Source organism: Mesoplodon bidens (assembly GCF_964165515.1).
Source record: "Mesoplodon bidens genome assembly, chromosome: Y".
NCBI classification, from domain to species: Eukaryota; Metazoa; Chordata; class Mammalia; order Artiodactyla; family Ziphiidae; genus Mesoplodon; species Mesoplodon bidens.
In genome coordinates, this window is record NC_138180.1 from 50,577,346 (window position 1) to 50,601,511 (window position 24,166).

Below are 24,166 nucleotides of genomic sequence, written 5' to 3' on the forward strand. Positions count from 1 at the left end.
GGTTTTTTTTATACTGTATTCATTTTACGTTTACGTTTGCTCCTGGAGGAAAATATATCCAATTATTATACTATTCCTTATCCTTATACTAAGACTACGCAATTGTCTTTTCCATGTTGCATATCAACATTTGTGCAACGTTTTAGGAAGCCTGCCCTATATAGAGACCTACTGATTAAAAAATCTGGGGAAGTTTTTTTGGAAAGAACTTTATAATAAGTTATAAAGTTATAAACTTTATAATAAGTTTATAACTTATTATACTTATAATAAGTTATAACTTATTATACTTTATAATAACTTATAAAGTTTATAAGTTATAAACTTTATAATAAGCTATAAAAAGGATTCAGGGCTTCCCTAGTGGCGCAGTGGTTGAGAGCCTGCCTGCCGATGCAGGGGACACGGGTTCGTGCCCCAGTCCGGGAAGATCCCACATGCCGCGGAGCGGCTGGGCCCGTGAGCCATGGCCGCTGAGCCTGCGGGTCCGGAGCCTGTGCTCCGCAACGGGAGAGGCCGCAACGGTGAGAGGCCCGCGTACAGCAAAAAATAAATAAATAAATAAATAAATAAATAAATAAATAAATAAAAAAGGATTCGTTTTAAATAGTTAAATTATCACAGTTCCTGTGTGTGCTAAAAGTCATTGAAACATACCCTTAAAACGGATGAATTTCAACCTTTGTAAATGATAATAAAGATGTTTAAAGAGCACCATAGATTTTATTAACCAGCCAATTTGAAATAGAGCATTATAAGATAATATCTAAGGGATAGACTCGAAATTAAGTTTCTGATTAAAAGAATCCTATTTCCAACTAACTATTCAGGAATCGCTAAAATTCTGTAATTCACTTGCAGCTAAGGAAGCAGATGGTGCTTTGCCCTATCAATCATGACTTTCTCCTAATTGTCTAAGATCTACTGAGCCTCTTCTGGGTGTCCCCTGCTATCCGTGTCTCGTGGTGGGATACCCTGGGATGTTGTTGCCACGGAATTGCACCTTAGGATAAACTTCAGAAAATTATTTCTTTCGGCATATGTAATTGTTGAGTTTAAGCACTACATCTTCATTAGCAATATTCTTTCAGAGCTTTGCAATTCTCCAACATGGTATGTGAAATCTCAAACTTTTCTTACTTACGATGCTAGGAATGAAACCATGTCTTCAAAGGAAAAAAAACGCTTATCTATCTAGAATTAAATATTTAGTAAAAATAGCCTTCAGAAGGAAATCATAAAGAAACACGACAGAGAGGATCAAAAATCAATACAGAGAATTAATAAACCCAAGAGTTGTTTCTTTGAGAAGATCAACAAAATGGACAAATCTTTACCTAGACAGACCAAGAAAAAACAGGAGTCAAATTACTAAAATCAGACATGAAAACTTATCTAAATGAAATGGATTATAAGATAATGCTATGAACAATTATATTCCAAATGTTACGTAACATAGATGAAACGGGCAAATTCCTAGAAAACACAAACTACCAAAACTGATGAAAGAAGAAATAGGAATAGATCTGTAAATTATACTTCAAAACTAAAGGAAAAATGAAAATATTTTTAGATGAATAAAAACTGAGAATTCAGAGCTCAGCAGACAATGCACCTTCATTAGGATTTCTTGTAGTTTGTCTTGAAGGGAGGTAAAACCAGATAGAAACATATCTACACAAGGAATGAAGACAGTTAGAAATGGTAATTATACAGGTAAATATAGAATCATTTTACCTCTTAATTCATTAAATCATAATTTATCATATAAAGCAAAACAGTATAAAATATTCTGTTATATAATACATGTACAAGGAAAATGTGAGACAAAAATAGTACAAATAAAAAGGGGAATATGGATGTTTAAAATTTGAGGTTCTTACATTATATATAAAGTGGTACAAATTATTTGAAATTTGCGGTAATAAGTTAAAATATTGTAAACCACTAAATAACAGCTAAATCAATAAACAAAGAGGCACAAAAAGCCAATAATAGAGCTAAAATGAAATGCTAAAATAGGTCCAATCTGAAGAATAAAATGTATGACAAATTGAAAACAAATAACAAGATGGTAGACATATTTTTATAATATTTATAATTGTGTTAAAGTAAATGGCCTCTTCCAGGACTATTTCAAGAGAAATGTAAAGTGAGCCAAAACTCTGAGCTACGTGTATAATTTTAAATATCCTACCTGTAGCCATCATTCGAAAAGTAAACTGAAATGGGTAAAATAAATTTTAAGAATATATTTTATATAATGTGATATGGCCAATATATTGTTTCAGGATGTAGTGAATGAAAATATGAATGAGATGTAACATCTTTTGTTGTTGTTGTCATTGACCATCCAGAATTATCCATGGGTCAAATAAGGAATCACAGGGGAAGTTGTAAATATTTTGGATTGAATGATATGGAAACCATAAGTATCCTATGTTTTGTCTTGTAGAATCTGAGGTGATGGAAATGCCCTTTCTCTTGGTAGTAATAAATGTCCTTCATCTTGTGGATTACACAGGTTGAAACTCAAATTATTTCCTTTTATTTGTGTAAAAAGTGGATGTGTAAGAAGCTAACATAATGAAACACCAAAATGATCAAACACCACCACCAACAAAAATACAACATTTGTGAAAACAAGGCAGATAAATAAAATTCTCTATATTGGAATTTTATTTATATGAATAAATGAATTATATATAAATGATTAATATAAATGAACATATTTATAGTAATAATGTTCTAGAGCTTCAGGCAGGACAAATTTATAGGCAGCAAAAGGCAACAAATTTGGGAAAAAAATGATCAGAATGACTCAGAGAAAAGCATGTTGAGTACAGTCTTCAATTGGCTATCAATACAGTATATTCTGTGCCTACTTAGACACTTTAAGGAACAACTTTCTTCCTTTCTTCTTTCCTTCCTTCCTTCCTTTCTTTCCTTTTCTGCTCTTTCTTTCCTATTGAGGTATAGTTGATTTACAATGTTTTAGTTTCAGATGTACAGCAAAGTGATTCAGATACACTCACATGCACACACACACATATATAAATTCAGATCCTTTTATAGATTGTGACAATATATTGAATATAGTTCCCTGTGCTATACAGTAGGTCCTTGTTGTTTATCTATTTTATATATAGTAGTGTGTATCTGTTAATCCCAAATTCCTAATTTATCCCCCATCACTTTCCCCTTTGGTAACCATAAGTTTGTTTTCTATGTCTGGGAGTCTGTTTCTGTTTTGTAAATAACTTCATTTGTGTCATATTTTAGATTCCACATGTAAGTGATATCATATGGTATTTGTCTTTGGCTTACTTCACTTAGTATGATCATCTAGGTCCATCCATGTCACTGCAAATGGCATTATTTTATTCTTTTTTATGGCTGAGTAATATTCCATTGTATATATGTACCACATCTTTATCCATTCCTCTGCTGATGGACATTTAGCTTGCTTCCATGTCCTGGCTATTGTAAATAGTGCTGCAATGAACATTGGGGTACCTGTGTCTTTTTGAATTATGGTTTTCTCAGGGTATATGCCCCGTAGTGGGATTGCTGGTCATATGGTAGTTCTAGTTTTAGTCAAAATCAGTAGAATTTTATGGAACTATTATTTCAGTAACGTGATTTTGCGGGGGTCCAGTAGATCTCAGAAAATAACATTCAAAATATCCTATGACCCCATGATCCTGTTAAATAAGTCAGATAGTATAAGTATATTCAGCATGTCCAAATATATCAAGGGGTAGCCGGGATATAAGAGGGGAAGTCTCCTGAATAATAAGGTATCTGGTAAGGGCACAACGGTTCAAAATGAATTCTGTTCTATTTTCCATCATGCGTTTTACAATTTTTTCTTAAAAAAAAATCCATCTCAGCATCACCAGCTGTTTCTACTGCTTTTTGTTAATCCTATCATATCCATTTCTGTGAAAACAAAATGTGTTAGACCAAAAAAAATAAAATGCGAAGGAGAAAGAACATATTTTATTTTTGTTTTTTATTCCTCTCCAAATGAGGTCAACTTGAGACACCTTCAGTATGTGAAATATGTATGTCCAAAGCAATTCACCCCATTAATAATGTATCTGTGGTTTTTCCTCTGTATTTCTTCTAAAATGTAGGCAAAAATCAGCAATTATGTGAACTGACAAGGCTTTGCCTGTTTTTACTTTTAAATCGAAAATCTTCGTGTTAAATGCATAGCTCTGAAGAAAGGCAGTTGCCGAGAGACATCTCTCTTCCTATTTTGTCTTTAATTATTTCAGCGAAAACTATGAAAAAGGAGTCACTCTGAATTGAGTTTTTGGAAACTATACAGGAGTTTTTCTGGTTCTACGCCTCATCCTTTCTCAGTAAAAGGTTGATTTTTATCTTGCCTTCCTGAGCTATTTATGCCATTTGCAGAGATCTAAACAGATGTGTTTCATTCATATTTCATTCAGAATCATGTCTTAATATGAAGGTTTGATTTTTTTCCCCTGAAATTATGTAGACTTTAATTTCTTATTTTCTACTTTATGTGGAAAAATCCCTTAATTTTTCTGTAATGGAATTCTTGGATGGAAACATAGATCAATTTGAACCAGGAGCATTATTTAGTCTTTAGAATTGTTTTATGTACGACTGCACTTTTTGAACTGAGAACACATCATATTTTATAAAATAGGTAAGTGTGGGCAGTAATGAAGTGTATCTATCACTTGCACATTAATGTCTCTGTTCATGTTTCTGTCATGTATTTCACTCCTACAAAAAGTAAAGTATATTTTTTTCTGTTGCAAATCCAGTTCTGGTCGTTTTACCCCATAGCAGTAAATTCATAGAGGCTCAGAGTCAATGGTCTTAAACCCCGAGTACCATAAATCAAACTTGCATTGGCTGTATAATTTGTTTCATTTCTTTGGGTCACAAAAGTTCCATCTTAATTGGGAACTATCTTAAGATGCATTTTTCTAGAGTACTGCACAGTTTACTGAGCAGGGGAGGGCTCTTCCCTATGGTATTAATTAATCCATTTCTTCCTTGCTGCCTTCTGAGGATGCATGGTGAAAAATCCCAGAGGGAGAGAAGAAAACCAACTCTCCATCACCCACATTTCTGGAGGCCTTGAAGGAAAGCAGGACACATCTTCCTTTTTTAAAATAATGTGGTGTCAAAGACTTCCATCATAAATACAGTGTCTGTATTTCCAGCATAAGTACAGATGATGTACTTTACATCCATACAATTGTAGAAATATCCGTGTTTATTATTGCTGTTACCATTACTTTGATTTTTTAGTTCAGTACATTTATTATTGCCTTTACCATTACTCCATGCCCCTTATGTAGAGCTGGAGACATAAAAATGTAAATTTGACAAAGTTGGGTTCACTTTGATGAACATTTCACTCTGTTTGCTAAACCAAAATGTGGACATTACAGGAAAACTGAGGTTAGTAAGTGGCAGATACAATTAACTAATGTCCATCCCGTACATAATAAGTATATGAATAAGATAAATATCTTAACATTGTATATATATCAGTATAAACATTATATATAATATGACTATTTCTATTTTGCTGGGGGTTTTCTTTAAATGAAAAATTAGTGACATTTAGTCAACGCTTTTCATCACTTATAGCAGTTAACATATATATGGTGATGATAGTCGTACGTTTAATAAATTAACACAAGAATTTACATTTGCTCTTGAAATAAACCTCAAGTCATCACAGTGAATTTTTCTTTAAACATCAGCTGGATTCTATTTGCTAGTTGTTTAAAACATATCTCTGAATTTGTTGTTGTTTGTCTGATATTTCTTGGATTTTGTCAGTGCTTTGCTAGTTTCATAATCAAATGTGGAACTATTTCGCCTTTTCTGTGTCCTAAACCAAGGTAAATATTAGCAAGTAAATCTTATTTTCAAAGAAGAAAATTCTGAAGCCATCTGGAAATGCCATCTTTGAGGGGGAGAATGGGTGAGGCAGGGAGTGAAGTTGGGTCTCTCTGGGATTATATAATTAGTCAGTTTCCAGTTTCTTCTGGGGGAGAAAAATGGATGTACAGCAAAGCATCCATTTTACTCAAGTTTTCAAATGCATTTGCACAGACTGGACCAAACAAGTTGACTTTGATTCCTTAATCTCCTTCATAGCTAAGATTTCATCTACTCATTTCCTACATTATACATTTGGACTCCCTGCCCTTTTTTATGATGATCATGTGAAACAGTTTATCTGTCATATTTTTTTCTTTACCAAAGAACCCATACTAGGAAGTTTTGTTAACTTTTATCCTCGTGTATCTTTTTTTTTCTTTTAATATGTTTATTTATTTATTTTTGGTTGCATTGGGTTTTCGTTGCTGTGTGCGGGCTTTCTTTAGTTGTGGCGAGCGGTGGCTACTCTTTGTTGTGGTGCACGGGCTTCTCATTGCAGTGGCTTCTCTTGTTGGCACAGGCTCAGTAGTTGTGGCGCATGGGCTTAGTTGCTCCGCAGCATGTGGGATCTTCCCGGACCAGGGCTCGAACCTACGTCCCCTGCATTGGCAGGCAGATTCTTAACCACTGTGCCGCCAGGGAAGTCCCTATCCTCATGTATCTTTTAAAAATTGTACCCTTTATTAATTCCTCTCTAATTCCTGCAGCATCTATGTACTTTGGGCTGTTGTTGTCTTTTGGATTTTGCTTGGCAAATGCAAGGTGTGGTTAGAAAGCTTCCTTCAAGCATCAGCACTGTTCAGCTGGATGAACTGGTTTCTGGAATAATATAACTGTTACTCAAAGTAACACTTTATGGTTCCAGTACTCCTGGCTGCAGCATTCAAAAACATTACTATTTAAAATTTCATGCCCACTAGGCCTAGACCATATCACAAAGTATACCCAACATGAGTATGAGGAAATAGCATGGATTTCTGTCAGCAGCCACACCAGAGGAATTGAAATATACTTTGGGAATTTAAGCCCAGTATTGTTTTCCAAAAGTGTGAAGGAAGCAGGGATACTTAGTGGAACACATTAAGTTTTAAAGTTTTTCCACCAGCAGAACCCTATTGAATGAAAAGTGCTAATATGTTACTTCTTCTGGTTTCTTTCCTCTTTCTCCTACTAGGTTTGAATTACTCAGTATTTGACCTAGACAGGAATTTCCAACCATATGCACAATTATAAGAAGACCAGAGTGTTTCAAATATAGCTTTTTTTGTTGAACGTGAAGTAGAAATGGTTCATTCCATTAATCCAAACCATCTATTTGAGTCAAATGTTCTGGTGCTGCTACCCAGCTTTTTTTCTTCTTCCTTTTTTTTTTTTTTTTTTTTGCTGACAAGCTCAATTGTAAATTTGGCCACTTATAGGTTGGGTTTCTAGTATAATAGAGACCTTCAACTCTTTCACAATATCTGTATAAAATACTTTCTACTGAAGAAATGTGATTACCCTTATTAGCACTAATGGAAAATGTCTCCATGCCAGATCGTTTTCAATAAACATGCACCGGGTGTCCTGGAACAGGACTAGCACTGGGGTTTGAGGCGGTGCCCTTAGGAAATTACGTGCTCCTTGGAATTTTATCACCATCTTACTTTGTTCTTTAACAAAAACTTGTAAAATAAACTGATTGAAAGAAAAATCCCTACATCAACTCTTTTCACAGCAAGGATTCTTAAAGTTGGGCTTTATGCATTTATTAGCTACTCTAAGACATCCCATTCAAATTTGGGTCAGAAAAGAATTTAGGACAAAAACATTAGATGCCTGTTTTAAATTATAATTTTATTTTTATTTTTTTCCAGCTTTATTGAGATATAATTGACTTATAACGTTGAGTACATTTAAGGTGTGGAATCTGCTGATTTGTTTATATTGTGAAATGATAATAACAATAATTGTGGTGAGAACTTTTAAAATCTGCTCTCTTAGCAACTTTCAAGTATATGATACAGTATTGTTAACTGTATGTTTACTGGATTTATACGTAACCATGCTGTACATTAGACCCCAGAACTTATTCGTCTTGTAACTGAATGTTTGTACCCTTTGACCGACATCCCCCCATTTTCTCCACCCCCCCCAGCCCCTGGTAACCACCATTCTCCTCTCTGGTTCTATGAGTTTGTTGTTGTTGTTTTTTCAGATTCCACATACAAGTGAGATCATACGGAATTTGTCTCTCTCTGTCTGACTTATTTCACATAGCATAATGCCCTCAAGGTCAGCCCATGTTGTCACAAAAGGTAAGAACTCCTTCTTTTTAACTTATATATATATATATATATATATATATATATATATATATATATATATAATTTATAGTAGCCAAGATATATATTATATATAAACATATATATTATATATATTACATATATACATATATGTTTATACATATACATACATAATATATATCTTGGCTAATGTAAGTATATGTATACCCTTTTCCTTTGGCTATATACCCAGAACTGATATTGCTGCATTATATGGTAATTCTATTTTTAGTTTTCTGAGCAAAGTCCATACTGTTTTCCATAATGGTTGTAGCAATTTACATTCTGACCAACAATATACAAGGGTTCCCTTTTCTCCGCATTCCTGCCAGCATTTGTTATTGCTTGTCTTTTTGATCATGGCCATTCTAACAGGTGTGAGGTGGTATCTCATGTGGTTTTGGTTTGCATTTCCCTGATGTCCATTCCCTGATGTTTGCATGTAGTGATGTCCATCACCTTTCCATGGGTCTGTTGATAGTTTGGTTTAGTCCCACTTGTTTATTTTTCATTTTGTTGCTTTTGGTTTCATATCCACAAAAATCATTGCCAAGACCAGTGTCAAGGAGTTTTTCCCCTGTGTTTTGTTCTAGGAGTTATATGGTTTCAGGTCTTTCATTTAAGTTTTAACCTATGTGAAGTTAATTTTTTGTGAGTGATGGTATAAGATAGGGGTTCAGTTTCATTATTTTCATGTGGGTATCCAGTTTCTTCAGCAAAATTTATAGAAGAGACTATCTTTTCCCCATTGAGTATTCTTGGGTCTCTTGTCCAATATTAGTTGACCATATATTAGATGTCAGTTTTAAGGTGTGATAATTCTAGGTAGACTCTAAGTTCTGGCATGTGTGGGATTCTTTAATAATTTAACTCAGTAGGGAATGAAATGGCTATCAAAGCAGCACAAGTTATCCAAAGCAAAAATCAATTCACCCTGGCTTATATGAATTGTTTCTTTTGGAATTCTCAGTCAGTATTAGCTAAAAGAAAGAAAAATAACCACAAGTTTACTTAATATTCAAATTTCATCTTTGAAGTAAACCAGTATGTTTTCTTAATGTTCTTAAGGCAATATTCATATTAGCAAATAATGGTTTCTAATACTCTGGCGTCTAACCCACCTGTTATAATTCTCTCATCGCCTCTATTTGGGTGAAGTGCGCAATGCAACAATCATACAGAAAAATAAGAAGGATACGACATGTATGCTGAAATGCTTTGCTGTTTTGTAGCGACATGGATTTTGTAGGGCTGGTGGGTTTGAACACTCCCAGGGGAGCAGGAATTGTCTCGGCATTTCGAGGTGGTGATGGGCCTAACGTAAGACTCTGTGCCTCAAACTGACATGTCTCGGTTTCACATCCCTTTCCTCCCTTCTGATGGAAGTGCTAATAAGTAGAAAAATGGCCAAGAGACTGTCAGTGCAAAAAAGGAATAATAGGAAAAGAAGAGCTCTTTGGGATGTGACTCCAGTTTTAAACAGTTAGGGAATGAAACCCTGTTATTACTATTGCTCTATCATCTTTGTTTCTAAGAAACTATTCCTATATTATGCCTTAAGACAAACCTGAAGTCAATCTGCATAGATCGTGCTGGTTAATCAGAGAGGGGGAGAAAACAAGAAGAAAATACATAGGTTCATGTAACATTCTTTTTTTAAAATATTCTTTTCCATGATGGTTTATCATAGGGTATTGAATATAATTCCCTGTGCTCTACAGTAGGACCTTGTTGTTTTTCCATCCTTTGTATGATACTTTGCATCTGCTAATCCCAAACTCCCACTCCATCCCTCCCACACTGGTCCCCCTTGACAACCACAAGTCTGTTCTCTATGTCTGTGAGTCTGTTTTGTAAATAAGTTCATTTGTGTCATATTTTAGATTCCACATATAAGTGATATCATATTGTATTTGTCTTCCTCTTTCAGACTTACTTCACTTAGTATGATTTACATGCAGGTGTCCAACTTTCCCAGCACCACTTGCTGAAGAGACTGTCTTTTTCCCATTGTGTATTCTTGCCTCCGTTGTTGAAGATTAATTGACTGTAGGTGTGTGGATTTGTTTCTGGGCTCTGTATTCTGCTCTTTGTATCCGTATGTCTGTTTTTGTGCCAGTACCATGCTGTTTTGATTCCTGTGGCTTTGTAGTATTGTCTGAAGTCAGGGGGGTTTCTGCCTTCTGCTTTGTTCTTTTTCTTCAGAACTGCTTTGCCCATTCTGGATCTTTTATGGTTCCGCAAAAATTTTAGGATTATTCTAGTCCTTTGAAAAACGTCATGGGTAATTTGATCAGAATCACATTAAGTCTGTAGATTGCTTTTGGGTAGTATGGCTAAATGCCTCCTTTTTTTTGTGGGGGGGGCTGCATTGTGTCTTTGTTGCTGCGCGTGGGCTTTCTCTAGTTGTGGCGAGTGGGCTTCTCATTGCGGTGGCTTCTCTTGTTGCAGAGCACGGGCTCTAGGCATGCGGGCTTCAGTAGTTGTGGCACGCAGGCTCAGTAGTTGTGGCACATGGGCTTGGTTGCTCCATGGCATGTGAGATCTTCCCGGACCAGCGCTCAAACCCACGTCCCCTGCATTGGCAGACAGATTCTTAACCACTGCACCACCAGGGAAGCCCCATAATGCCTCCATTTTTGAACGTGCATCCCAAGAGAAACACGTAACTCTGATAGTCCTGCACAGAGCGCCAATTACCTCACCTTTTTCCTAACCTCCAATCACCTTTCCCCATACCTAAGACCACTCTGCTTCTTTCTTCATCTTGTAAATATCTCAAGCCCCTCCCCTTCAGGGAGGTGGATCTGAGATTTGTTCTCCCATCTCCTTGCTTGGCTGTCTTGTGAATAAACCCTTTCTCTGCTGCAAACCTCAGCATCTCAGCGTTTGTCTTGCTGTGCGTTGGGCAAGCAAACCTGGGTGGGTTACACCTATTCATCTAAAACTTGTGTCACCCCTCTTCTAAAAGAATACCCATTGGTGGGGATCAATCAGTACCAGGAGTTACTCTTACACACTCAGAAAAAAAGGAGAATTGGGTGGCTTGGGTATTTCTTTTAAGTACCCCAATTTCTCCGCCCTACTGAAATTTCTCCTATGCTGCCCTCCTGAGATACCCTCAGATGGGAAAAAGGAGCCATGCAAGTGTGTCCTGTGACTTGACAAACTTCCTCAGTTGATTAAGGAACTCATCCCTGATTCTAAAGGAGAGATTCCTCTCCTAGAAAAAGCTCTTGGGACTAACAGTTAATGGTACAAAGACTTCGGTGATAATACTGACAAGTTACTGAGTCTCACATGCAACCTTTATGGTTAGAACTTTCATTATTTCAAGACTTGGAAAAGTCCTGAAGTAGTAAATCCAAGTCTTCAGAGCACAAGTCATTCCTCAATCCTTTTCAGTGGTTGTGATTTTCTCATACTATGACTATTTTCAATCCACATACTTATAGGTTCTGGGAGATCCAAGGCATAGCAGTGGTTTGGGGGAGAAGGAAAAGCCATGAGCCAGAATATACTTCTCTGTCCCAGTAAAATTCTGTGAGGCACATCCTATTCTTATACACCAGTACAGTTTTGCCCATATGTAGGATTCCAGCAGCTCCATGGCACCATCACAAAGTTATAAATTCTTGCCAGTGGAAATGTCCACACAACATCATATAGTAGGTGACAGGTCAGGGGTTTAAATCCAGAACTTCTGCCTAAAAAGTTAGTGCAACATGGGAGATACACCTGAGAATTTGTTTTATTCGTGGGGCCACAAGATTAGTAGAAAAAAATAACTGTTTAAGAAAACTTGAGGGGCTTCCCTGGTGGTGCAGTGGTTAAGAATCCGCCTGCCAATACAGGGGACACGGGTTGGAGCCCAGGTCCGAGAGGATCCCACATGCCGTGGAGCAACTAAGACGGTGAGCCACAACTACTGAGCCCGCATGCCACAACTACTGAAACCCGCACGCCTAGAGCCCGTGCTCTGCAACAAGAGAAGCCACCGCTATGAGAAGCCCACTCACTGCAACGAAGAGTAGCCCCCGATCACTGCAACTAGAGGAATCCTGCGCACAGCAACAAAAATCCAATGCAGCCAAAAATAAATAAAATAAAAACTAAATTTATAAGAAAAAAGAAAAGAAAAGTTGAGTTCTAGTTCTATTTACTGCTTTCTAGATGGTAGATATTGTACAAGTCACTTAATGATTGGGGGCTACACTTCCTTTTCTGTAAAATAGCGTTAGTTAGTAATGCTTATCCTCCTCTGAATTTTTTTTCACTGCAAGAATAAAAAGAGAAAATGCATGGGAGACACTATGTAAGTTCCACAGCGTTATAAAGATGAAAGGTGGTATTACTTACCGATATTTTTATGCTTCACTTAGAAGCTCAAATAAAGCAGTCCTTCCTATAAAGGGCAGTTTGCTTCTTCCTGAAATAAATTCTGATACTAAAAATCATCAGATTTCTTTTTCCTTAATGAGAAATGGACAATGAGTTTGCTATAGTACTTTTGACCTCCATCATGACTCTCAATGTGCAAGGTGGACTTTTGTGTGAAAGGCATTCCGTAAAATGACCAATTCAGTAGAACCTTGACAGTTATCCAACCATCATGACCAGAGTTCTGGCATTGCATTCTTGTAGAATTCAGCCTTACAGTGGGCACAGGTGGGCACACCTGTAATGGAAGGTTTAAACTATGTGAGAATAAATAGGAACTTGATCTGTTGAGGATTCGTTACCTGAAATCATTTGATGCGCCCCAAATATAGATGTCTGCTAGTATCTTACTATCTTTAAGACTCATAATGTATAGAACTGCCGTTCATAGAACATTATTACGGTGCCAAATTAAATGTCCGAAGCCATAAAACTGCTCACCACTCATTTAGGGAGAACTGACCTTTTCGTTTTATTCAATATGTTTTACAATTTTCTTTTCCAGGAACCACATTTTTAAAAAGTTCTGTTGTAGGGACAAAGCATCCATCATCTTTGGAATTTGCACGTTGTTGGTTGTTGCTCTCTGCGGCTACCTCCCCTAGCTGATAGCCCACAAAATCAAATTCTGAAAAACATATTGATTTCCAAGAGATGTAAACCTGTAAAAATTGTTTTTCCATGTTTTGAATTTGAAATTTTGAGTGACTGCTTTCATTTTTGATGGTGTTTGTTTAGTGATATCTAAACTGTGTCAGAAATTTGCCACTTGATTGATACTCTTGTTAAAATAGGCAAACTGCAATGGAATATGTAACTGTAACATTTAGACTCTGAGACAAGTCAGATATTGGAAGGAAATTTCAGTGTGGCATATTTTTCCCCATAGGGATTGTTTGAAAAGAAACCATTATCTTATCTAGATTTCATTTGAGTTCTTTGGAAGATCCTCCAGTGGCTAGTGTAGCCTGATGTTTTTGCCGATTTCCAAATTTGGGGTTGGGTCGTGTAAACACACAGAAAATCGAATTGCAGATTCTAGATCTGTTTTCTCTATCAAGATAGTCATTTCCACAATACCACCCTAGCTTCCTTCTCTAATACAGGTCACTCTTTTTTCCTCCACTTCATGACTTACCTCCTTCGTCTCACTTCCTGCAAGAAGAAATCCATACAAGAAACAGACATAGCTGTAATACAATATAAAATAATTATTACACACAGAAGTATGCATTAGAATTAGAATATTCCTTCTTTCTTTGCTGGACTCATTTGAGGTCAGTCTCCCAAACACCACTGCCTTTATTCCATATGAAATTTGACTTCAATTACTACATGAACAGGTGGTTTCATCAGCCTTCTGGCATTTTTCCCCTTCTCTCTCTGCTGCATTTGGTGTTTTACCCGAGACCTGGACCTGCCATGCGTTTTAGGGGTCAGCAGTTATCACTGAGAAGTAGGTAAGGATTTGAGGACTACAGTGAGTATTTTTATGTCATCAGAATTGATTCATCCTCCAATGGCTTATCTGTTCTGCTGGTGGTGACGTGGAAATTTTAAAACCATTCAATACAGAGGGTTAGCGGACCATCCTCACAGAAGGGATTATGAGAGGGGGTGGGATGGTGGGGCGATGCTTGACCACCAACCGCTGTTGCAATTGTCAAGCTGTCATGGCTGCGGTCTCGCTCCTTAAAAAAAAAAAAAAAAAATCCCTCTGATGTGTAGAAACGTCTAGCTTCTCTGACTTAAAGCGCTAGGGAGCCGAGAGACACTTCCCCAAAGTTGTGAGGTTTTGTCAAGATTCTTTCTATTTGGGATTCATTGGTTTACGCCTTTTGCATGTTTTCTCAGCTCTTCAAAGAAAAATGCAGGTCGACAACCTCTCCCTTAATTTACTCATTTCCTACGTCCTTGAAATTAAGAAATGTGCACACAGATCCTGTTTGTGCCCACATTTATTGTGTATTTTATACGGTGCTAAATTTACCTTTCTCCTAAGTGCTGGGGGGTAAAATTAAAATGCCTGCCTTCTTGATCCTAGGCAGTATAACTTACTAATGAGTGTAAATATTATTCCTGAACTATATTGCTGAGCTGTTGAAATGCTAGAAGGACTGTCTCTGTCCATCCAGCATCAAGTGTGCAAAATCACTGGTCACAGTTGACGAGAAGCAGCAAATAGCAGAGTGGATACCTTGTCTTGAGTGGGAAAGTGGCCCTCAATGTAAATTGACACAAGCCACGGTAGAGAGAGAGGGGAAGAAGTGTGGTGAAGAGAAACCAATGTCATTTTAAATGTTTTAGTAAAATAAATTGCAAGATCATTTCACGAGGAACTTTTATCATCAAGGTACAGAGAATGGTCTTGCTTTTTTTTTTTTTTTTTTTTTTTTTTGCGGTACGCGGGCCTCTCACTGTTGTGGCCTCTCCCGCTGCGGAGCACAGGCTCCGGACACGCAGGCTCAGCGGCCATGGCTCACGGGCCCAGCCGCTCCACGGCATGTGGGATCTTCCCAGACCGGGGCACGAACCCGCGTTCCCTTCATCGGCAGGCGGACTCTCAACCACTGCGCCACCTGGGAAGCCCTGATCTTGCTTTTTTTGTTTGACGGTGATTATATTTGATTTCGGAGCTGTCCTGCAAACTTTCCGGTGAGGGTGGAACTTTCTGCATGCTTACTATATGCAGACATCTCAGGTTTTCATGTCTGTTTCTCTTGCTGTTTCTACAACTTTTAAAAACCATTGTCTATGTTGTCTGTGGAATTGTCGTTCCCCCCCTCCAGCCACCATAAAGTTGGTGTCCTCAACACTGGCACCTGTGACTGTGATTTTTTTTTTTAACTTTTTACTTTATATTGGAGTACAGTTGATGTACAATGTTGTGTTAGTTTCAGGTGTACAGCAAAGTGAATCAGTTATATGTATACATATATCCAGTCTTTTTTAGATTCTTTTCCCATATAGGTCATTACAGAGTATTGAGTAGAATTCCCTATGCTCTACAGTAGGTCCTTATTAGTTATATATTTTATGTATAGTAGTGTGTATATGTCAATCCCAGTCTCCTAATTTATCCCTCCCCACCATCCCCTGGTAACCATAAGTTTGTTTTCTACATCTGTGACTCTGTTTCTGTTTTGTAAATAAGTTCATTTGTACCATATTTTTTAGATCCCACATATAAGCGATGTCATATGATATTTGTCTTTCTCTGTCTGACTTATTTCACTCAGTATGACAATCTCTAGGTCCACCCATGTTGCTACAAATGGCATTAGTTCATTCTTTTTTATGGCTGAGTAATATTCCATTGCATACATGTACCACATCTTCTTTATCCATTCCTCTGTCGATGGGCATTTAGGTTGCTTCCATGTCTTGGCTATGGTAGAGTGCTGCTGTGAACTTTGGGATGCATGTATTGTTTTGAATTACGGTTTTCTCTGGATATATGCCCAGGAGTGGGATTGCAGATCATACAGTAGCTCTGTTTTTAGGTTTTTTTTTTTCCTGTGACTGTAATCTTATTTCGAAATAGTCTTTGCAGATGTAAGTTAAGATGAGGTCATATGGGCATAGGGTGAGCTCGTAATCCAATATGCCTGGTGTCTTTATAAGAAGAGAAGAAATACAGAAACTAACATGCACAGAGCGGAGACTTCCAGGTAGAAAGAGGGACACAGAGTGAAATTCATGTGATGACAGAGCCAGAGATTGCAGTAAGGCAGCTACAAGCCAAGCAATGTCAGAGGCTGCTGGTAGGCAGGGGGGAGAAGGCTTCCATCCATATTGTGAGAACACAGCCCCAAGGACACCTGGATTTCAGACTTCAACTCCAGACCCGAGAGAGAACGAATTTCCGTGGTTGTGAGCTACCCAGTTTGTGATAGTTTGTTCTATAGCAACCACAGGAAAGGAACACAGTCTATTTTTATGTTTCTCTCTCACGTCTCCCTCGTTCAGTGTCTGTCTGTTCCCGTATCTCTATGTCTTGCGGTTACACCTTTGTCTTGCATTTCCTTTCTCTGATCTACTGCCTGTCTAGCTGTTTTTCTTTTTCCATCTCTGAGTCCTTTTCCCCATTTACCCCTTAACTGGCAAGACAGAGAGTCAACATGGGACGGAGGAAAGAGCGTGCATCAGGGCTACAGAGCCCTGTGGGTTTTATTCCTCGTTTGCCTCAAATGTCAAAAATCCCATTCATCCCTAGCCTTACTACCGTGCTTGGTTGTTGTGGAAACACCATGGATAATTTCTGAGAAAACACATCCTAATTGATAAAAGACAAGGTCATTCTAAAGTATTGAAACTGATGCAGAGATTTACATTTGCCATGTGGAATGAATGAATGTATATATGTTCCTGATTTTCATATATCTGTCTATAAACCAATATAAAAGTTTAATTTTGCATGTGCACATGTACTTAAAATCTTCTGTGTCTCAATGCCCATTCACGAATAGGTTAGAAAATTATTTTCCTGTCCTTGCTAGTCGTGTGATGTCTCACCGAGCTGTTTCCCTGTCCTATCTCCTCTAAATTTCAGAATACATTTCTATGAACATATTATAGCATGGTGCAAATTATGACCGTGATTTTCCTCCCACTCATAGAGCCTCTGAGCCTTGCATGGATTATTTTCATCTCCTGGGGACACTTGGAAACAAGGTGGTGACCCAACCCTCGAAGATGAAGATGTTGAACTTGGTTTTAGATTATAACATTATCCCAATAAGCTGAATATATGAAGAAAAGTGTCATGTTATTTTCTTTAGCCTGATGAGACCTGAATAATATTCTCGGTCAATAGACAGAGCTAAGAGTGAAAGATAGACCTTATTATAAAGACTCTATTTGGTCCATATTTCAAATAAGCTGGTCCATTTTCTTCCCAGTTCATACAAGGCTGTGTAAGTTTCCAGATATTACGTCAAACCCAGAAGCTTATCTCATTGGGAGATCTTGTTGAAAATATGGAAGATAGGGCAATAAAAAGTATAAGTAAAATACACAACATGGACTAAAAACGTAGCAAAGGCAGATGATGATTGCAGCATAATAAACAGAGACAAAGGCTTTTTAATAAGCATTCTCATTTACATCTATTGTTTCTGGTCTCAGCTGAGATGACTCTTTGATTTAAAAGCTCGGAGGTCCTGTTCCAGGGAAATGACAACCTACAAAGGATCATGCTTACTTTGGGAAATTCAGTTTTACCTAAGATAAGAAAATATGTATGTAGTGTAACATTTATGCACAAAGGGACAATGAAAGGGTCAAAATAAGGAAGACACATCTGTGGGAATTACTTCTGAAAACGTAACTCACTGATGCCTGCACAGGTGGACCGTCACGGGTTCTTTCCTGGGTGTGAGATATCCTTCTGTAGCCAGAGGCTGCTATCCCAACTCCCTGTGGAGATTAAAGCCATTTTCCACATAACTTGGGTTTTCACAACAGCTCAGAACACTTATACCTGCTCCAGCACGGTCACCAAGGTAAACGGTGTCCTTTGTTAGTTGTTCTGAATATTCTCCATAATTATCTTTGTTTTTATTTCATTTCAAAATGATGGATCTGATGGCCACCAATATGGTTATCACGGAACAGAAATCTTTATGGTGAAAAAGGCAGTCTCACTAATTGTAACAAATGTCAAAGAACAGAGGACCGTTAGTAAATTCAGAGGCTAGTTCAAATTGGTTGTCCATGAATATTGATTGGATGAAGGCCTGGCATTCATTAACTTGTTTTTATATATAAACATATCTATATATATATACACAAATTTATGTGTATATGTGTATGTTATATATATAAATTTTGGTTTAAATAATACACTATCCCTATATATATGTATACATATACATATATATATTTTATATATAAATTTTGGTTTAAATAATATACTATCCCTAGATATGTGCATATATATGTTATATACATTTAAATTTTGGTTTAAATAAGAGACTACCTCTATATATATGTGTACAAATACGTGTGTGTGTATATGTTATATATATATAAATTTTGGTTTTAAATAATACACTATCCCAATATATAAAAATATATACTATCATATATAAATATATAATATATATAATTGTATATGTATGCTATATAGTATAAATACATATGTGTATTATAGATACATATAAAATACTATATATATTAATGCATATACACATGTTAATAGTATTTTATATGTATTTATAATACACATATGTATTTGCACTATATAGTATCTATTATATAAACATACCTAATATACATAATATAATGTATAACATAATATATAATTTGTGTATAGTTTTGAAATGCAGTGTATTAACAGAAAATTTGCGGGAATTCCCTAGTGGTCCAGTGGTTAGGACTTGGCACTCCAGGGGCTGTCCCTGGGTGTCTGGTACCTGCTCTGTGGGGGATGAGGGCAGGTGGATGGTGGTCCAGGGTATGGGAGCCCCTTAGAGGAGGAGATTGGGGTGTGGGTCCTAGACTGATTGGTTTGTATTTGAAAAATGCACTTGGGGGCTAGTTACTGTCTCTAGGAAGTCACTAGCCCTGGGAGATGAGGTCCCTTATGGACAGCAAAACCCCCAATGTCAAAGCATCAGACTACAGAAAATAAAGACATGGTTATTTGAATATTTCTCCCTCTCTCTCTCTGTCTCTCTCTCTCTCAGCACTGCACTAAGCTTGAAGTCTACATAGTGCCAGCAGATACAGTCTGTGGCAGGTTTTCTACTATCATCTTCTAAATGCTCAACGGAAATGAATCATTATTTCCTTCAGGCTTCGACAGATAAATACATTTTTCTCTTTTCTAAACACGGAGGTGCTGTCTTAATGCAGTTACTCCCATTCAAAATCCAGTCAGATAGATTCTCAGATAATTAGAGCAGCATTAACTGCAGTATTGTTGAATATTGCAAAATTGTCCTAGGAGAGTTCGAAGAGAACTTTGAGGTCTTCCAGGAGTTTGACTGATGCCTAAAAACTTGGTTCTAAGCGAGGTGACCTTGTCCACCAAGACCGGCAAGCCTGCTGACTGCTTCCATGCTTGAGTTTGGGGGAAATAGTTATTAATAAGAAAGAGGACGTGCCTGTGTTTCAATACGTGCCTTAAAATCAGAGGTCAGTGCTTCCCTGGTGGCGCAGTGGTTGGGAGTCCTCCTGCCGATGCAGGGGACACGGGTTCGTGCCCCGGTCTGGGAAGATCCCACATGCCATGGAGCGGCTGGGCCCGTGAGCCATGGCCGCTGAGCCTGCGCGTCCGGAGCCTGTGCTCCGCAACGGGAGAGACCACAACAGTGAGAGGCCCGCGTGCCGCAAAAAAAAAAAAAAAAAAAAAAAAAAAAAAGAGGTCAACATTCCCTACTGGCCATGAGAAAATGACACAGAAGCATTGAGTTTGCTTGAATTTGATACGTTGAATCAGGTGTTGGTGTACCATGGCCATGGGTCTGGTCCAACCTAACAACTAATTTATAAAATAATCTTTATCAGAAAATAACCACGATTCATTTATATGGCTGTATGGGAACTAAAGGAGTAGAATTGAGTAGTTCCAACAGAGCCCTTATGGTCTGCAAAGCCTAAAATAATTATTATTTGGATGTTTTACAAAGAAAAAATTTTCCTACCCTGTTCTAGATCCAGGCAGAGAGCGTGTGTGTTAAAAACGATGTGCTTATTATAGTAGCTGTGTTAGCAAGCCTTCTTGACAAGATACATAACTTGAACCGTCGTGGTATATGCCCTAAACTTACGGTGATATATATATATCAATTATTTCTCAGTAAAACTGGGGAAACGAGAAACGTGCCGAGGGAACACAACAGTAGCTGTTCTACATATGGAGACTGAACACTATGATTTTTATATACATTTATTTTTTTCTTTAGAAGACAAGAAAAAAAGCACAATGATCATAATCAGAGTAATAGCAATAATGTATTCTTTAATCTCAGGCAACATTGTAGTTTTGGGTCTGGCATCAAAGAGAAGTGATATTGTATCATTGGAGCCTTAAACTCTTTCTGCAGATATTTTATCTTGAAAGAGCATATTCTGTCCAAAAGTGCTATGGTTGAAATGACATACAAAACCCTCAGAATTATGACCAAACAGAGCAAAAGAAAAACTCCCATATGTTCATATAATTCTGGAAATAATCCAGCATGTATGTATAATTCTTGCAGTACACATTGAAATGTGTAGAGATGCTTTTATTTTTTTATTTTTTATTTTTTTTATTTTTTATTTTTTATTTATTTTTTTTTAAATTTTATTTTTTTTATTAGTTTCTGCTTTATAACAAAGTGAATCAGTCATACATATACATCTGTTCCCACATCCCTTCCCTCATGCATCTCCCTCCCTCCCACCCTCCCCATCCCACCCCTCCAGGCGGTCACAGAGCACCGAGCTGATCTCCCTGTGCTCTGCGGCTGCTTCCCACTATCTATCTACCTTACGTTTGGTAGTGTATATATGTCCATGCCTAGAGATGCTTTTAAAGGATGTTTTGAGACCTGGATTTGCATGTGATTGTATGAAATGTGTGGGATTTCATGTATGGAACTCGTTCTTGGAAACTAACTCTCCTGCATAAATGTAGACACTGACCACTTATAACCAAGAAGGGCTGGTGGTTACCATATTGTACAGCTCAGATCTAGAACATTTTCATCACTGCAGAGAGTTCCACTGGAAACTACAGCTCTAAAAAATAGAATGAATTCTGTTTCTAAAAGGCAAATCATTCCTAATTCTAAATATTGCGACATCTTTTCTAAAGTGAAAATGCTTACTTTATCATGCGTTTTTCAAATTCCACTCTCTGGTGATATTTGAAGAATTACGACAATTTATAAAATATATATGGGAGCACAACTGAACTAACAGCAAGATTTCCTTTATCTTAGAGAGGGTACCCTTTGGTTTTCTTTTCATAGTCAGTTTTAAAATATCCATCTTGCATGTCTAGAGACTTTATTTGAATCTAGAAAAAAAAAAGGCTCCAAAGATGACCTTTTCATGCAAGATAAGTTAAATGTGGTGGTATTATCATATCATATGTTTTATTATTTCCATATTCATCAGCTGAATGCAGAGTGAAAAATGGTGGCTATCTTTTTTTCCCCCTAAAACTCAATAAAGTGTTATTATGTGGACCCTGGAAGGCATTTATTAAGTCTCTATAAGGCATGGTGCTGGGGCAGTCAATAGCCTGGTTATTGGTTTCTAGGGTCTAACTTCATATTTCAGAAATAACTTAATTTGTGTGTTCCACGGACTTGATTTTCAAGGGACGGTATCACATTTCACACACAAAAATTGGAGACATGTTTCAGAGATAAGTGGCCATTTTTCATGCATTGCAAATAAGTGTTAGACTTCTAAAAATCAACAGACTGCTTCAGGATCAAAGACGATAGACCGAGTGGTTCATGAATTGTTGTCAGCATCACTTGAGAGTGAAATAAAATGGAAATGACCTTTCTTTCCTCACCCCCTACTCTTTTATTTTTCCTAGAAACCTGCTCTTCACTTACTCATCCGGTAGAGTCTTTCAAACAAATTTTAACTGCCTTTCCGTTATGCAAGATCTGTCTCCTTGGGAATAAGGGAGGAGACAAAAATTAGGAAGAAAACAATGATTAAAAATTCTTCCGAGAGAAGATAGCGACGTTCCCCTAAGAATTGCCTTTTGGTTAAATCATTGAGTTGATTATATAAAGAACCTCTTATTCCACCCAATACTACCAATTATTATAATATTACTCAAAATGAAGTCTGTTTTCAAGAAATATTTTTCAAACATTTGTATAAAAGTATATAGTTTATGGAAATATTTATGGCATCACATTTTTAGCAAACCACTTAAAAAAATTTTTTTTCACCTTATTTCTCTTTAATATTCTAACTGGCCAGTTGGAGATTTTCTGGGCATATGGTGTAATCCCCTTTGGGGCTCTAATAGATGTAATTCACCATGTATTAGATCAGTAACCACTCAGAATTTTTATCCACTAGCTTTTTAGTTAAATATTTTTTAGAAAAGCAGTTGGTCCAAAAATTTAGTTGTGTTATAATCTTTTTTCTTGATTGGGGTAGAGTTGCTTTACAATGTTGTGTTAGTTTCTGCTGTACAGTGAAGTGAATCAGCTATACATATCCATATATCCCCTCTTTGTTTGGATTTCCTTCCCATTTAGGTCACCACAGAACACTGAATAGAGTTCCCTGGTCTATACAGCAGGTTCTCATTAGTTATAATTGATGAAATGTTAAAATACAACTGTGAATCAATCCATCGTTTTCTCCTTCATTCTTTCTCTTTCTCTGTCTCTTACAAAGAGTCTTCAAAAATACTGTCCACGAGCCACGTGACTTGCCCATGTTTCTGAGAACCATTGCTGAAAATGATGGCTTGTGAGCCACCAGAAACTACATTTTAAAGAAACTTTTCAGAGGGATTTTGCGACACTGAAATCTGAGAAATCTGGAAATCTGTTCCACTCTCTCAAGGAACAAATGGGAATCAGTCACTCACCAGGTGAGTTTCCTTCTGCCATTTTCCTCTTGCTCATGTTGGTTAGCTCCTGAGCCCTTATCTCTGAGAGATATTACATAGCTAGAGATTTGTTTTCAATTTAAGTCAATACCGTCTCCTTTATTTCTGTTCTCTCAAGGTCTGATGCAGCTGGCACTCTGATCTTAGTTCAGTGGCCAACTTTATGTCAATCCGATTACCTCACTAAATTAATTACTTGAGGTGGCCTCTAATATAAAAATACTTTATTGATTTATTTACTTCGCTCGTAAGAAGGGATGCAGCTTTAACGTAAGTAAGCAATGCATATGTTTAGTATAACCTTTCCCCATTGTATATGCATGAAAATGATTCGTTCCTTGTGATACTATACATTGTGGATTTTTGTTTCCCTTGGGTTTAATCTTGTTGATCATATAGCTTGAACACAGTTATCTTTTCCTGTATCTTTTCTCTTTTTTTGAAGTGCAAGCAAACATAACAATCTTTTGACTTACATAATTAGAAAATACCCATATGAAAAAAAAAAAAGAAAATACCTGTATGTATCAGCATGCCTTTATTACAGTAAATCATTTCTTCCCACAAGTTACCAAATACCTATGGGACTCATCTGTGTCCTTAATGGCGATTTGCTCAGGAGTTTTTAACACAAGTACAAGGGTTTGCCAGTGAGATAAATGGGTCCATGATCCATGTTACCCAGAGGACTTATGAAGCCATGTTGGGAGAAACGATATCTTAAGAAAGAAATTCCTTAGTAGATTTAAAGATCATGATGGAAAAAATTGGGGACAGTAGCTCTGATGTGTTCAAATCCTAGCGGGGAGAGAATATTTCACATTGAGATTTACCAAAGGAAGGCAGTATATGAATTGGCTTTGGCTGTGTTCCC

The 24,166-nt window shown here is 37.1% G+C and overlaps 1 long non-coding RNA gene across 1 annotated transcript in view; it reads left to right on the forward strand.

The window, feature by feature from the left end:
* LOC308609619 overlaps positions 1 to 23,268 on the forward strand; it is a 59,343-nt gene extending 36,075 nt beyond the window's left edge. Inside the window, exons 4-5 of the long non-coding RNA XR_014014323.1 lie at positions 8,141 to 8,240; positions 23,076 to 23,268. This is a non-coding gene — a long non-coding RNA (uncharacterized lncRNA). The remainder of the gene's footprint in view (positions 1 to 8,140; positions 8,241 to 23,075) is intronic.
* Positions 23,269 to 24,166: the final 898 nt, after the last annotated feature.